The following is an 11,326-nucleotide window of genomic DNA, read 5'->3' as shown; positions in this document are numbered from 1 at the left end:
TTTAGCTAAGAGTTGAGCTATGTTTAATTATTTTCAGTAGCTATATCTACCAGAGATTTCAGGTTCCTTTAGGGTCCTTGTTTTTGTCTCCTCTTTTGTTTTTGGGCTTCCCTAGAAACTCCTTAAAAAAAGATTTATATTTATCTTGAGAGAGTGAGTGGGGGCAGGGGCAGAAGGAGAGGGAGAATCTCAAGCAGAGTCCCCACTGAGGGTGGAGCCCAATGCAAGGATGGACACAGCCTTGATCTCACAACCCTGATATCAATACTGTGAAATCACAACCTGAGCCAAAAAACCAAGAGTCAGACACTTAAATGACTGAGCCACCAAGGAGCCCCTAGGAACTCCTTTGGAAATAATGTATGTTTCTTGCAACTTTTGCAGCTATCATCCACTGTACATATACTAGAATGACTAATTTGGTGGTAAATTCTGGAGGAAAGGGCATGCTCTACAATCTTACATCTAATCTTTTTTTTTTTTTTAAAGATTTTATTTATTTATTTATTTGACAGAGAGAGATCACAAGTAGGCAGAGAGGCAGGCAGAGAGAGAGAGAGGAGGAAGCAGGCTCGCTGCTGAGCAGAGAGCCGGATGCGGGACTCGATCCCAGGACCCTGAGATCATGACCTGAGCCGAAGGCAGCGGCTTAATCCACTGAGCCACCCAGGTGCCCTTACATCTAATCTTTTTATACTGAACGCGTAGGTTGTAACCTTCACAAGTGTTTCTTGATTTCTCCCATCCCCTTAATGGAGATCAGCAAGGCTAGAAGTTTCTACAGTTGGATTAATACCCTTCTCCCTAAGTGGGATAAGGCTATGGTAAAGTCTTTGCCCTAATAAAGAATATTCAGGGTGTATTTCAAAATGGTTACTTTCTTCCACCCCCTTCTAGAGCCATAAAAGGACTTTTCTTGGCTCTTCTCTGTGAGAACCTGGTGGGGCTCCTAAAGATAAAATTGATGAAGCATGTATGGGAGGTCCCGCTAAGACTACAGCTTCCAGGACTTTCTCATTCTCATACTAGAGCTCAGTCAACCTACAGCAATTTGTCTTTAACAGTTTTGTCTTTAACGATTACCATTTAAGTATTCCTACCAGTTATTGGTGTGCCCCCAGTAGGCCGATCTCAGCTGTGATTCTCTGTAATTTCCTGACTCTGCAGATTTCGGGGTGGCAGTTTACTATGTGGCTCCAACTTTCCGATGGAGCTAAGGAAGGACATTACCTTTGAGCTCATTCTGGCTTTTCTCTTTTTTCTTGTTGTGAGGATAGGAGTGACAACTTTCAAGTCCTTTATGTTGAAAAACTGAAACGGGAAGGAAGTCCATGTGTAATTTAATCTTTCCATTGACTGCCACCACGAATTATCTGTGCAGTGATCCCAATAGGCTCTCTCTCTGCTGGTCAAATTGAGACAAGGACTATTGATGAATGAGGGTAAAATAGAAATAGCACCATTACTTTGGGCCCCAGTTTCTCCTCTTGAACAACTGGAACAAGTTATTGTTTTCATTTTCATTGGATTAGGTCAACTTGACCTTTGTAAAAAATGGTCACATTTATTAACATTTGGTGTGCAACACATGATTCTACTTTGATCAAGTCCTATGTGAGAGTGACCAAAGAAGTAAGGGGAAAAAACATTTCTACTCTTCTTTGTATTAAAATGAGTTTCTTGATAGTTCCTAGAAAATGTGTGGATCATAACAAGGGAGGTTTATCTTCTGGTGCGATGAAAACAATCTATTTTATTATTACAAATACAAGAAATAAAAAAAAACTATGTATTAGTTTCTTTCTAAGAAATAATGATACATAAGCAATTTCTATATTTTTCCAGTTGCTGAGTCTAAAATGATCAAGATAATAATATGTAGCTTTTAGTACTCTAGGCACATAGTCTGAGAATTTTCCTTGATATAAATAAATATTCTATAAAATATATTTTTATAATTGAAGTATAATTCAACTTCAGGTGATAAGTTTTTTAAAATATATTTCTTTATTGTCAGAGAGAGAGAGAGAGCATGCACAAACAGGGGGAGCAGCAGGCAGAGGGAGAAGCAGGCTCCCCACTGAGTAGGAGCCTGGTGAGGAAGTTCATCCCAGGACCTTAGGATCATGACCTGAGCCAAAGGCAGATGCCTAACTGACTGAGCCAACCAAGTGTCCCCCCAATTTTTTTAAAGACTTATTTATATGGGTAAAAAATTTATCCTAAAAGATTCTGATATCCCAGTAGTTATTTTAGGAAAATATAGCATTACTTATAATTAAAGTTAGTAATTAGAGAAATACTCAAATTTGGGGCAAAAAGTGACAAGAAAAGCGATGATCAGGGAGAGAAAAACAAGAGAGCAAGAGACCCCATGTAGATGTTTTTGGAAATTGTGGATCACAGAGAAAAAGTGAGATATGTAAAAATGGAAGCTTTAATCTGGAATACATAAGATAGTGAGGTTACTTAAAACAGGATACACCTGGAGGGTGGAGGCTAGCCACAGGAGAGGGCCAATATCAGGCTACTGCTGACACAAGGATTAAGTACAAGCCAAATGCCTGGGAGGAGTCCTAGGCTAAGCCTGATGGATGTGACTGCTGAAGTGAGTATGAGGGGCCAGAGGACAAAAGAAACCATAACTCAACCCAAGTTTGCTTTTGACAGATCTTTTCCCAAATATGGCCTTAGGAGGTTAGTCAACTTCCTCATATGCCTAAATCACTGTCAAAACTCAAGAGTTTGATGCCAGGCCTCAAAAATTAAAAAGGGGTAATTAGTTACTATAAAAATGATTTAAGGGTCATAGTGAAGTCGGATGAGTGTCAGTCCTAGTAATTGTGAATCAAAGAGAAGCCAAGTAATCACAGACTTCAGAAATTGTCAATGCTCAGGAATCCATCAAAATCCCTAAGGAGAACACAGGCAGCAACCTCTTCAACCTCAGCTGCAGCAACATCTTCCTAGAAATATCACCAAAGGCAAGACCAAAAATGGGGCCTTCATCAAGATGATGGGACTTCATCAAAATCAAAAGCTTTTACACAGAAAGGAAACAGTCAATAAAACCAAAAGACAACTGACAGAATGGGAGAAGATATTTGCAAATGACATATCAGATAAAGATATGATGTGATAAAGATAAAATCAGATACCAGATTTTGGACATATCCAAAATCTAGAAAGAACTTATCAAACTCAACATCCAAAGAACAAATAATTCAATCAAGAAATGGTTAGAAGACATGAACAGATATTTCTGCAAAGACATACAAATACATGAAAAAGTGTTCCACATCGCTCGGCATCAGGGAAATATAAATCAAAACCACAATGAGATACCACCTCACACTAGTCAGAATGGCTAAAATTAACAAGTCAGGAAACAACAGATGTTGGCGAGGATACAGAGAAAGTAGAACCCTCCTACAGTGTGGTGGCAATGCAAGCTGGTGCAGCCACTCTGGAAAATAGTATGGAGGTTCCTCAAAAAGTTGAAAATAGAGCTACCCTATGACCCAGCAATCGCACTACTGAGTATTTACCCTAAAGACCCAAATGTAGTAATCCAAAGGGGCATGTGCACCAGAATGTTTATAACAGCAATGTCCACAAGAGCCAAACTATGGAAAGAACATAGATGTCCATCAACAGAAGAATGGATAAAGAAGATGTGGTATATAGATAGATAGATACATAGATACATAGGAATACTCTGCAGCCATCAAAAAATCCAAAATCTTGCCCTTTGCAACAACATGGATGGAACTAGAGGGTATTATGCTAAGCAAAATAAGTCAGTCAGAGAAAGACAATTACCACTTGATCTCTCTGACATGAGGAATTTGAGAAGGCAGGGTAGGGGAAGTCATGGGGGGTAGGAAGAGAAAAATTGAAACAAGATGGGACTGGGGAGGGAGACAAACCATAAGAGACTCTTAATCTCAGGAAACAAACTGAGGGTTGCTGAGGGGTTGGCAGGGAGGGATAGGATGGCTGGGTGATGGACATTGGGGGGAGTGTGCTATGGGGAGTGCTGTGAAATGTGTAAGAGTGATGATTCACAGACCTGTACCCTTGAAACAAATAATACATTATATGTTAATAAAAATAAAAAAAATTGTCAATGCAGCTGAAGACAGTAGTGACTACAATGGAAATGTTGATAAATTATCCGAGTACAGACTATTCTGTAATACACATCAGAGTCCAGTTTGCTGCTTCACTAAACATATGATGCATTTTGTCAATCTCTCTACTTGCTTCACCCACCTCTGTTGTTCAAACTGCTGAGGAAGGACAATGATCTACACTGGTCATGCTAAATAGTGCCCCAAAGAATATTAATAGTACCTATGCACTTTTGGAAGTAGTAAATATAATGCCATAGAACATTTAGCACGGGTCAGGAACATATAATATGCTCACCAAATATCATTGCTATTATAAAAATAATTAGGATATATAAAGGAGATATATTTGTCTCCATTTAACAGATGAAGAAATTAGAGCTCAGGAAGATTAAGTTACCTCCTCAGTTCTGTAGGGCTCATTAGTACTAGAATAAGAAGTCAAGTCAGTTTTCCCACTTGTCTGCCGGGACTATGTCACAATGGATAGAAGCAACTGCCTTCTGAAGGCTGCCCTGTGTGGGATTGGGTGTTCATCGCAAATCTGGGAGTGGAAAATGGGAAAATAGGCAATAACTTGCTGGTAAACAGTCTCAGGGGTTCGGTTCAAGTCAGAGAATTCCAGGAAGGAATGCTTATTTAAATTTGATTATCGAGGTCTCTTTGTGTGTGTGTGTGTGTGTGTGCGTGTGTGTGTGACATGTTGAGAATCAGTATTACTTTTTAATTAATTAATTAATTAATTTTTTCGGTGTTCCAGGATTCATTGTTTATGCACCACACCCAGTGCTCCATGCAATACGTGCCTTCCTTAATACCACCACCAGGCTAACCCATGCCCCCACCCCTCTCCCTTCCAAAACCCTCAGTTTGTTTCTCAGAGTCCAGTCTCTCATGTTTCGTCTCCCCCCCACAACTAATAAAATGTCATTTTAATAAAAATACAGTTAATAAATGCGAACTCTAGTAAAGTTGTTTTTCAACTTACTAAAATTCTTAGCACTTATAAAATAATCTAGTCTTGGAAATTATTATTGAAATCCATTTTCCACTTAGGATGTTTTTGGTTTTGTAAGTAAAAGTTGATATTTCTTTTTAAGTCAGTTCAACTAGTCATAGTCTTTAAGAAAGAGATTGATAGTAAATAGAGGACGATCACACACACACAGCTGTGGGAGGATAGCATTTTAGACTTTGATGCTTTAATCCAACCAGTTTAACTCACAGAAGGCACTCTCAAAAGAATAAAGCTAATAAACAATTGAAGCATCTAAGATGGAGATTCTTCATATCACATAAAATCAAAACTGAATAATTTTCAAGAAGTTATTCAATGTAAAGAAGGAAATTGGAAGAGAAAAGAACGTGGAGAAATTATTCTCAAACATTGCCAATTAAGCATTCTAAGTTTTACTAAAAGAGAAGATGATCAGTCTCAGAAAAATGCAAAAGAGGCCATGAACTCTGATTTTTAATCAGTAGACAAGCATTAAAAGGAAATAACTCAAAGAAAGAATGGCTAAGAATTAATTGCTTGGAAGAAGTATGACCAAGGCTGGTATGACCCTCCAAAAGGGAACAGAATAAGATACCTTCTTCTTGTACAAGGACAGGCATTCCAATTCATTGAATTCTTCCTGAAATAAATGACAATAGTGGAACCTTACCAAAAATCAAATTAAAATAGGTATTTGACTGAATTTGAGCCAAAATCTGATATCCCATTTCAGCCAAATACTTTCAGTGAAATATCTTGAGAGCCAAATGTTCTTTGAAGCCAGGAATTCTATATTTTTGCAAATTACTATAACTATGTATAAATAGGATGACCATATAATTTATCATCCAATCTGGATGATAACTGAAAGGAGATGTTATTGATAATAATGCCAGTACAATAGACACAAAGTTAGATGGTTCTGGACAAACCAGGACATATGATCACCTTTTATGTATGCCATTCTTATGTATTAAATTATGGTGGTGGTCATAAAAATGGTAGTGAAAGTATATAGGAGGATATGGTGATAACTGAAATCAAAATTTTAGGATCATAGTGCACCAAGTTAGCTAAGATTATATCTCAATAGGGGTTGAAGATATCCCTAACTAATTTATCTCAACATTTTCTAAAAATTAAAAATATTTAAATCATTGTAACTTGAGTTACAGAATCCTGACATCATAATTATGCTACTTGCTTATTCCTTGGAGTCTAAATTAACTAGTACTTTGTACTTAGCTCTTATATGAATGTGCCTTTGTATGCACACTTCTGCTGATTTTGCACTAATAGATTTTTCACTTTTGTCAAAGTGGAGAGAGCAACAAAGTCTCCTTCAGTCCTTAGGCCAACCTCTGATAGAGGAAATCTTCTATCAAAGATTTCTCTTTTTTAAAACTTTAGTTAAAAAAACAAACAAACATTTTGTCCAGAGGGATCAATTAGCAAATTAAATGCAAATATATTTCTCTTTCTGAGAGTTTAGATGACATTGATGATGACAATGATGACCACAACAATGATGGAAGACTTTCCGTATCTCTCCCACACCACCTAACACTCCCCAACAACAACAACAACAACAACACACACACACACACACACACACACACACACATTATCCACCTCTGTGTGTGGAACCACCACCCACCCACTTCCTGCTCCGCCCCACACAGGATTCATAACTGATATCTTCTCTTCACAAATTCCTCACATCTCATCTGTCAACAGGTCTCTAGGTGCTACTCCAAATGCACATATGAATGTGTCCACCTTTTCCACTGGTACTATACCACAAGTCTGAGCCATTAGCCAGCCCTTGCTGCCACCCATTTTTCTGCCACCCACAGGCAGAGTAATCTAAAAAATGTAAAGCATATCTTTTAACTCCCTGTTGGAGCTCTTCAATGGCTTCCCATTGCACAAGAATAAACTAGCACTTTCTGCCATGATTGACTGGCCCTACATGATGAGCTCACCATTTTCTCCTCCCCTACAATGATCCCACCTCACTGGCTTACTTTGTGTTCCCCCAGAGTTCTGACCCTTCCTGACTCAGGGCACTATCTCTAATGCTTTCTTCAGCTTGTAACAGTCTGTGCTGAGTTCTTCTTAGTCTGGAGCCTTCTTACCCTTCAAATCTCGGTCATGGGACCATTCTATCTGGTAAATTATTTTCTGGGGCAATTATCATAATTCAATTGTTCTTATGTATTTTACTATGCCTTCCCCTCTCCTCAAAGTGCATTGTAAGCATCTAGGGCAGAGATGAACAAATTTATGTTTCTGTAAAGAGACAGATAGTAAATATTTCAGGCTTTGCAGGACATATGCTCTTCCATTCTACATCTACTCTAACCCTGTTGTATAAAGGCAGCTATGGAAAATATTGAATCAATGGTTATGGCTGTGTTGTAATAAAACTTCATTCAGAAAACAGACTTTTGGCTGCGTTGGTTCACAGGCCACAGGTTGCCAATCCTCTCTAGGCCCAGGATCTTATATGCATTATTCCCTCCCTTATCCTCAGTGCCTAGCACAAAGGAAGTATACACATTTGCAACCTCTCGTCCTTACCAAAACCCTGGAAGGTACATATTGTTATTTTCATTTTATAGATATAGCTCAGTGAGGCTTACTAATTCACTTAAACTCAGGTAAATATTGTTATTAGTCTCCTGGGGCTGCAATAACAAAATTCCACAGCACACATGGCTTAAAACAACAGAAATTTATTCTCCCATAGTTGTGGAGGCTAGAAATCCAAAACCAAGGTATTAGCAGAGCTATGTTTTCTATGAAGTCTCTAGAGGAGAATCCATCTTTGCCTCTTCTAGCTGCTGGTGGCTCCTGGCACTCCTTGGCTTGGGGAAGCATCATCACTCCATTCTCTGCTTCTGTCTTCACATGGTCTTCCTCTCTCTGGGTCCCTTTGTGTCTTCATCTGGCCTCCTTCCTTGTACGTGTGCACATTCTCTCCTCTCATAAGGACACTAGACATTGGATTTAGGACTCATCCAATACAGTATGAACTCTTTAGGTAATTTCATCTGTAAAGACCCATTTCCAAAAAAGGGCACATTATGAGGTTCTGAATGAACATGAATTTGGGGGTGGGGGAGACAGTATTAAACCCATTACAATTATCAAATGACAGAGTAAGGATTTGAACCTGACACCATTTCAATGGTTTTCCACTTTGAGGTTATAATCTCAGCTATTAATTTAAATGAACAGTTAACGTTGGTATCCAATTTTAGAGTTATTTTGGGAAATGATGATTTGAGAACCTCAGTGGAAAGCAAAGCTAAGAAATTTACCTTAAAGGGGCTTCGTCTAAGTTATTCTTTCTGACCATAATGTTAGTGCTATCCTTCAGCACATCTGATACACAGAGATTTAAGACGTTAAGAATAGAGATTCAAGACATCTTCCAAAGATATCATTGGTTGAGCAAGGAGAATTACATTGAAATTTTCATGGTCTCTCTAGTTAACATCTTTGCATGCCATGCTTGTAAGTCAGGATTTTCCCCAAAGCTTGTCTAAAGCATGTTTTCCCCATGTGGGGAGAAAATGCAGTTCTCTTACAGTCCAAATACATTTGGGAAATGCCAGGCAAAGCCAAGTAAAACAGATTTCTTTACTGTACTAAATGATCGCTTCATCGCACATTTTATTTGTTAAGGTGCCTTGTGAATTTCTAAGAGGGAGGTATTGTGCATATTTTTCTAAGCTTATTAGGCCTTTTTATAGAGTACCTTCAGGAACTAATCATCTGTGCCACAAACTTTTATACAACTACTTTGGGTGTTTGCAAGAAACTGGTTTTGAACCTCCCCCCATCTCCACAAAGGATGAGATTCCCAACAGAAGGAGAGACACTGATGGGTTGCACCATGGCAGCTACTAATTTATTCATCAACACATTCACTCCTTTCCTCATTTATTTACTCACTGATTTCACATACAATTGTGAAGCCCAAGGAAGTAGCTATGAACATAAAGATGATCCAGACCAGATGGCTTTTCACTAAGTCATCCAGGTTATACATGTCAATCACTATTTCCCAAAGTAATTCTAATAAATGAAAATCACTGGTATTGTACTGAATTGTCCCCCTAAAACTCATATGTTGAAGTCCTAATCCCTAGGACCTTAGAATCTAAATATACTTGGAGATAGGCCTTTAAAGAGGTTATTAAAATGAAATGAGGTTATAAGGGTAGGGCCCCCATCCTGTAAGAATGATGTCCTTATAAGCATAGAGAGAGAAGCCAGGGATGGGCTTTCACAAAGAAGAGGCCATGCGAGGAGATGGTAAGGAAGTGCCTATCTACAAACCAAGAAGAGGCCTCAGGAAAAATCAATCCTGCCAGCATTTTGATCTTGTATTTCTAGCCTCCAGAACTGTGAGAAAATAAATATCTATTGTTTAAGCCCCTAGTCTGTGGTGTTTTGTTACAGCAGCCCTGGACAACAAAAAAAGCCATTATAAATTGTTTATTTGGCCCCTGCCTTCCAGAACTTTATTCAGCCAGTTCTGATGTCTGAGGGCTTACAATTCCTCTATTTGTATTTCAGAAGAATTTCAAGAGGACTGATTTGACTATAAACCTCTTGAAGACAAGGCCTTTGTCTGTTTTATCTCTGCATTGACTAATAGGTACCTTCTAGAGCATCATTCTCATCTCTAACTCCTCTCTGTACATTAATAATTGAGGGATGGCCAAATAGATCTCTTGGAGAGAGCAGGAAATAAGAACAAGAGAACTACAAATTGTTAGGCACATAGCTAAATGCTTCAAATATGTCTTTTCATTTACTATTTCTCTTCTATTTTAAGGCAAATGTCTTTACTCCACTTTTCAGATGAGAAAACAAAGGTTCAGAGAGGATAAGTGATTCTACCAAAATCATAAAATACTAGTAGAGCCAGAAATCAAACTCATTTTTCCCTTGAATATATGTTAGCCTGAGGAAAATGAGTACATTTTTTTTTTACAATGATGAAAAGATGATTAGAATGTTTTCATTAATTCCTTAATTAGAGGAATAGGAAATCTGGCTAGGCATCAGCACTTGTGAAAATAACCTGGAAATTTTAGTAGATTTTGTTTATTTCAGTGACATCATCATAACTGATATGGTTACCTACAAGGTAGGCCAATATTAAGTTGTGCAAATAAAAATAATGATTATAAAGCACTTACTAAGTACCAGATACTGTTCTTGGTTCTTTGTGTGTATGCTTGATACTGCTATTCAGGAAAGCTAGGTTAAAAACATGAGTGTACCCAAAGAAAGATAATCAGAATGATCAGATTTTGATATTATGCTACATGATTACTAGCTGGATAAACCAGCAAAGTTTACTCTGAAAAAAATTTAAATATGACATGATAGCTATCTCCAATAGTTGAAAGCTTTTCAGGTAGAAGAGAGATTTAGACATCGGAATAGAATTAAGAAGTAGGGAGCCTTCCATTACTGAGAGTATTCAAATAGGTGTGTCGATGTAGAAGCAAACAGATGCATTCATGGCAGATCAAGTAGTCAAACATAAACCCTTAAACTTGAAAATTTTGGATTTTTAGGATTCATAAACATCACCATCTTTTTCTTCATTAACAAAGTTAGGCTTGGAGGAAAAAATACATTAGTGCTAGATCCTTTCTGGAACTAAAGAAAAAATTCTCCAGGAGAAACATATCAATTCTCTCATCACCATTTCTAAGAGAGATATTCATGAGGAAACTGTTGTTCAGTTTGAACTCTTCTCTATATTGATTCCTTTATAATTATATTAACAATATTCAGTCTTCAGGTTTCAAAGCCTGTAACAATACCTGTTTTGAAGGGATTGTCTGTTTATCAGCAAGAGAAACTCATCCTTCATGCCTATCATTGTGCCAGGCATTGAGCAAAAGCTTCCTACACAATACGATATGTGTTGGGTGTTTTTCTTATCTGGGATCCGTGTTTCTTGAGAAGTATCTACAGGGCTAAGAAGTGAGTACGTGATGATAGTGAGCATCCTTAGAGGAATTCAAGTAGATAATCCATTTGCAAGTACCAGAGAAGTGCGGTTATGCGATGCGATGGGGCTACCCAGAGCCCCAAATGACAAATTAAATAGTTGCTGGGCTGTGGGGCATTTTAAATCTTAAGAGGTGTGGGATTAGGATAA

The sequence above is a fragment of the Mustela putorius genome, unplaced genomic scaffold (genome assembly GCF_011764305.1).
Source record: "Mustela putorius furo isolate JIRA1106 unplaced genomic scaffold, ASM1176430v1.1 tig00003927_pilon_pilon_pilon, whole genome shotgun sequence".
In the NCBI taxonomy this organism is placed as follows: domain Eukaryota; kingdom Metazoa; phylum Chordata; class Mammalia; order Carnivora; family Mustelidae; genus Mustela; species Mustela putorius.
Note: the sequence above shows the minus strand (reverse complement) of the source record.